This window comes from Passer domesticus, chromosome 8 (genome assembly GCF_036417665.1).
Source record: "Passer domesticus isolate bPasDom1 chromosome 8, bPasDom1.hap1, whole genome shotgun sequence".
Lineage (NCBI taxonomy): Eukaryota > Metazoa > Chordata > Aves > Passeriformes > Passeridae > Passer > Passer domesticus.
The window spans coordinates 47990350-47996349 of NC_087481.1; the positions used below are offsets into that span (position 1 = coordinate 47990350).

General features: G+C 39.3%; 1 long non-coding RNA gene across 1 annotated transcript in view; it reads left to right on the forward strand.

The window, feature by feature from the left end:
• The window catches only part of LOC135306780 (uncharacterized), a 51444-nt gene extending 46072 nt beyond the window's left edge, over nucleotides 1-5372 (forward strand). Inside the window, exons 4-5 of the long non-coding RNA XR_010367552.1 lie at nucleotides 1279-1501; nucleotides 2470-5372. This is a non-coding gene — a long non-coding RNA (uncharacterized LOC135306780). The remainder of the gene's footprint in view (nucleotides 1-1278; nucleotides 1502-2469) is intronic.
• Nucleotides 5373-6000: the final 628 nt, after the last annotated feature.

A 6000-nucleotide genomic window follows, 5' to 3' on the forward strand; every position in this document is an offset into this window, starting at 1 on the left:
CTTTGATTGCAGCCCTGTTCCCTCCAGCTGGCGGGGCCCTGCCCAGGCACAGCCTTGTGTGTAACCCTGGCATGCTGGCCCTGCAGCAGGGCTTGAAACAAACCCTGTAAGGACTGAGTGTGGCAGCTGCCAGACAGAGCCTTTCTGTGGCAGTGGCAGAGAGAAGAGAGTGGAAACTCCCACAGACTGACACTTGCACAGTGCCAGCTTATTTATGCTCTCTAGTGCCAGCAGGCCACAGAGCTTTGAAGACATCATTCTTTAACTTGTGAAGAAAGATGGTAGAGGAATCAGAAAAAAAGACAGAGCCAATGACTCGACACTGCAATCAGCTTACATTTATCTCCCCCGGTGCCCTACCCTTGCTTTTTTCTGAACTTGTTTAGAGCAATCAGAATCTCTAAATCTCTCTCTCTTTCCCCATGCCAGGTTGTATTTAGCAGTTACATTGCACAGGGTTAGAATATTTTTCTAATGAGAAGAGGTGCTATGAAAGCTTTTCTGTTGTTTTCTTTTTTATTTTGGTAATACACTTATTGTGTGTGAATGTGCATCTGTGTAATGTTTTGTTAATGTGACATTTATTCCAGCCCCTCCTCACACTTGTCTGCAAATCAGTCTGGTTTTGTGTTTAATGCAAGTTATCAATCATCTTTCCATGAGCAAATGGTCTCATTTTAAGTGGAAGGAAACATTCCAATGTATTCATTCTATTATTGTTTCTTGGAAAAGATCCAGGTTTGCAATAAACCAGTGATTGGAAATGCTCAAAGTATTTTAATATCCTAATTATTTTTATTTAACTTCCTCTAATAGTTTAAATTGATACTGAATTTATTTAGAAGCTTTTACAAAGGGATTCCCCTCACTCCCTGCCAAGTAGTTCAGAAACACATACTGAACTCAAGCTGAAGACAAAACACATTATTCCTGCTCCAAACTCCCAATGTTATGAGAAGGGGAAACTTTTGAATGAGAAAGCAAGGTGGAAGGAAATGAGGAAAAAAAAAAAAGAAAAGAATGCTGCTATATATACACTCAATTATCATTTTTAAATTCATCTGATTTCGAAAAAAAATGTTACAATGGCAATTTTTCTGTCTTCAGGGGAAGATAATCAGACACCCACTGACTTCCCACATTGCTGGCACTAATACAGATTTGACTACACAAAAAGATCTCCTCATAAATTGCAGCTCTCCCAGCCTACCTTTTATTCTTTTTCCATGCTATCTGCATTTTCTACCAACTGTTACAGTCATGCTTTGCCTTTTTCAGATAAATTTTATCTGAGGTCTTCCCAGGAATGCTTTGCTCATGTCCAGTATTTCGAAGCATCTTTTCACTGCCTGGATGGACTGAGGCAACTTCAAGGTGATGGTGCCCAGCCCTACAAGAGACATCTCAGAAACCTGAGGAGCTTCAGTGAGAGGGCTCATTGCTGCAATAAAGATCCATGGGACAGTTCTTCCACTAAGAGCTTTGTAAGGACTTAATGCAGGTATGAAAATGTTATTGCCAGGCTCTTCCTGAGCTGAATCCAGCTCTGCAGATGGAAAGTGTTTCATTTCTAGGGGCCCAAATCTCTTCAGGTATTTCATGGCATTAGAGACAGCAGTAAAAGCTACAGGCAGGACCAGTGGCCCATGCTGCTCCTGGCACAGTGGGTATCCATCCTTGGCTGGACAAGCTGATGGCTCCAGGCCCAGATCCCTAGAGGGGCTTTGGACTACAAAAAGCAAAGCTGCAATTTAGGGCAGTAGTGGATTGATTTGTTCAAGAAATTCCTTTTCAAACTCAATTCAACAAGAAGCTTCACACCCTTTTTCCCCTAACAGAATCAATGGCATTAGATTAGCATAAAACCAAAGATGTGGAAGACTGAAAAAAAGGGAATAGAATCTCTTATAATAAGTTAAGAATTTATGGGCCATGATAACTTTGAAAATAATTGTAACTTGACAATAGCTATTGCCTGTAAGCCAGCATCTAAGGGTAGTACATTACTTAGGAAGTAAATTTATTATGATGACACAAATGTTTTTCAAACAATCTTGCAGAGCCTTGCTCATTAAATTAATTTTGTAGTGCTAATTTGGCACCATTTTTTAATGCACATTAATTCACAATATAAATCTTTACATGCTGAGATTTTTTTAAAATGTTTAAATGGCATTGGAATTTGTTTAAGAAATGAAATTTATATAAATGTAGTTCCAATTCCCATGCTTTACTTCTTTCTTTAGTTGCACATGAAGAGATGATTGTTTCATGTCATGCTGTGTCACTCTATGAGAGTGTGTGAATGAAGTCCCTGAAACCATTATTAGTGTCATTTTAACAGTGCTACCTGGACAATACTTATCATTCAGCCACCCAGACCACAGATTGGGGTTAAACCATACCTAAAGCCATTTTAGATGGAATATATGGATTCTGAATTTTGTCATGTCTTTCCCTGTGTTTCAGGTGAAATGAAGGGAACAAAACACAACTTGTTAACCCTGTGAAAGACTGATGGTAGAAGTGCCCGATCACAATGCCAAGGCATTTAGTCCAATGATAACTCAGGGTTTTCTGAATGTTTATCTAGGTATGTACCTGACACATAAATCTATGATTATCTGTATTTATTTGAAAAACTGAGCTATGATCTAAGTATTTATTGATGTAATAATCTTTTCCCAAGTCACCAAACATGTACTGAATCCCTCAAGATGTTTTAAATCAGTATCTTAATGCAAAATTTTCCTCCTTGAATTAATCAGGGGGTTGGAGTATGTCTTTGTTGCTCTATTCAGTCCTTTATGTGATTAATTGCAGATCTTTCCTTTGACTGTTGCAGCAATGCCTCATCCACTTCACATTCTCTTTGATGTAATCTACCCTCACAAATGAGGTCATTTTGGTTTTTTAAAGTATATTGCCAGTCCAAAAATGCTGTAAAATCTTACAGGTGTCACATATTCATAGATAAAAAAAAGGTGGAAGCCACTGGACGGTGTTTAGACCCTACAATATGTAGTGCTGAAGAAAGGGGTGCTTTTGAGTATGCTAATTTAGACAAAATCAATGTTTCAGTGTACAGGGAGGTTTCTTTTTCAGTGTATTTTTGTAGGCAAACATGAACTTTGTAGTCCCCTCTTTAGCACACTGCTTCTGAGCTTGAAGCAGCTCACCTCCTTGGAGAAGTCAAGTTGCAGGTACTCACTGCAGCATCATTTACAGCATCCCAACTTCAAAGCAAATATAATTTCTCCAAATGGCAGAAGTTATTTTTTCCTGTGAAAATGGGATGGAGATTTATGGTCCTAGAACCACAGCAGATCACAGGAAATATTTTTCACCCCCTAGCAGTGTAGCTGTACAGGATGTGCACCCTTAAGAAATTTCTGACTGGAGTTGGGTTTTAGCTCTTTTATACAGCAAACATATAATTTCTTTCCAAAAAGAAACCTTAGATGTATGCCTAAAACAAATTTCCACATCCCTTCATCAGATTATTCCACCCTCTCCCCTTTGTCTCTGCCCCTCCTTTCCCTTTAATAACAATGGAAACAATTTGCATGATAAGCTAAATACAACTTAATTTCCTTGTACCTTATAGGAAGAAAATAATGATGCAAACTAAGTTAAGTAAATGAATAGTGCATGAACTGCTGCCATCTCTTGGTTATATTCATCACTCCAAGTATTTTGGGTGTATTCATCTAAATCAAGACAATTAAAGAATTTCATAGTGTTCTTTCCCCTCTCCTTTCACATCCAGTCTTGCAAACACAAAGCAAAACAGAATTTTGTTTTTTTCTGAAACTGTTCCTGAAACTGACATTTGCAACTATCAAGAAAATGTATAAAATTCTTCTCTCAATATTTTTTGTATGCTTAAGCTAAGTAATTTTTCTTATTTTTATGGGGTTTATTTTTTTTTTATTTTAATCTCTACCTTTGCCAAAGTAGGAATTATTTTTGGAAGCATTGAGGTGTAATTTTTCTACTACAACAGAGCAAATTAACTTTATTACATTACCATTCTGATAATGAAAGGTATGAGGACAAATGGAGGGAAGGGCGGTAGAACTGAGGAATCACATCTGCCTAAGTGAAACAAAATACATTTCTGATATAATTTTTTCCCATGTTTGAAGGCTAACATGCTAATTTTTATGCCTCACACAATTGTGTTCTCTGATTAGAACCCACAGAAGGTAGTGGTAATAATTCCAGTGCATTTCAAGAGCATTTGGATTATTTCAGCTGGAAATTGTCAGGTTTCTAGTGAAGTTGTCAGTGGAATGACATTGGCTTCTCCCACCCAATACCATTCACCACAATTTCTGCATGTTTAACCAGCTCCTGCTGATTTCAGTAAGACATCAATTGACCTTTCCTAGGTCAATTGCAATGTGTGGACAGCTAAAATATCCTGTCTGAGCAGTCATTAGACGCTCTCTAAATGATAGTATGGATGATGAATTGGAGCAAAACCCAGACAATCTCCCAATGGCAGCCACAGAGGCAGGACTTTCACCTGTTCCTCTCTTTCTGCCTCTGCAGTTGGAGTCTCCCTTGCTCATGAGCACTTTGCTGTAGCTGTGCCAGGCCCTGTGCCTGCACCACTCCAGACAGCACAGAGACCAAGCAGCAATTTGTACAGAGAGCACAAACAGAAGGTCTGAGAGCAGCCTAATTAAAGCAATCCTGTGCTGTGCCAAAGGTTACTTTAACACCCGGGCTATAATTAGCAGATCCTCTCGCTTAGCTGGAGAGAAGGCTCATCCACAACCTGTCTGTTGGAGCAGGAGCAATTAGGAAATCCCATCACTCTGATAAGCAGTTGCTTGTCATGTCCCACTAAAAACAACTCGTGGAACTGAGGCCTTACAAAAAGAAGGAAAAAAAAAGTTTCTTTATCTGAAAGACCAGAAATTGCTTAATCTTTTCCCAGCTGGCAAGAGACATCTGGTCACAGCTGAAAATCTCTCTCCCATGGGATGGACACGACCCTGCAATTCTGGGCCAAATGACTCTCTTATCTTTCTTTTTTTTTTCTTTTTTTTTTTTCCCCTTCCCATGGCTAAGTTATGTAATTATATCCAAACTCAGCTAACACCCCCAGCACTAACTTTCAAAGGACTTACAGAAAGTAGCAAAGTCGCCCCATATAGCAGGTTTTGCTTCACTGGTTTTTATTCATGAGTTCCTTACGTGACAATTTACTGAAGCTGATTTTCTTAGTCACTGATGTGATTAAAGCAATATCACCCCAGAGAGTTCCTGTTTGCCCGTACATATCACTGCAACCCTCTCAGCTTCCTCCAAAGCATGGGCAGAGCCCCACTGGGCTGGAAATTTGGCAGGGCGGGGTCTGTTCTCATTTGATAATGGAGCCATTTTGTCTGCTCTCCCTTTGTCTTGCTAAAATTTCTTCCTGTTGACTTGATTAAAGGATTAAAAAAAATAATAAAAAAAAAGCAGCATGGTAATTCTGATCTGGAAGAGCACAATAAATACCAGGAAAAGTGTTGTGAAGCTGTGCTTCATCCTCAGAGTGGCTCAGAGGAGGATAAATAAAGTGCTTTGGGCTGGGAGCTGAACTACCTGTTCTGATGAGCAGGTAATTGCCAGGCTGAGCATGACATGGAGGCATGAAGATGGGGTGAAAAGCCACTGTGGACGTGCAAGCAGGACCTTCAGTGCTCACAGCCTGTTACCTGAGCAGTGCATTTCTCACACCACTCACTAACCACCTCCCAGAAGGAAGAATTTCTACAGCTAATTTGTGGAATGACTTATCAGCAGGCTGTCTGCCTAAGGATGCAGAATTTGTAGTGATTATTTTAGCCTTTTCCTTCCCAGTGCCCAGCTCACAAGAGATTACATAGCATTGCTGAAAAAGCAGGAAATAACCTTCATAAGCAACAAAACTTTTTTCTTGGCTTATATCTTCATTTTAATTTTATTTTTTACAAAACCAGGATCTATAAACAATGCCCAACC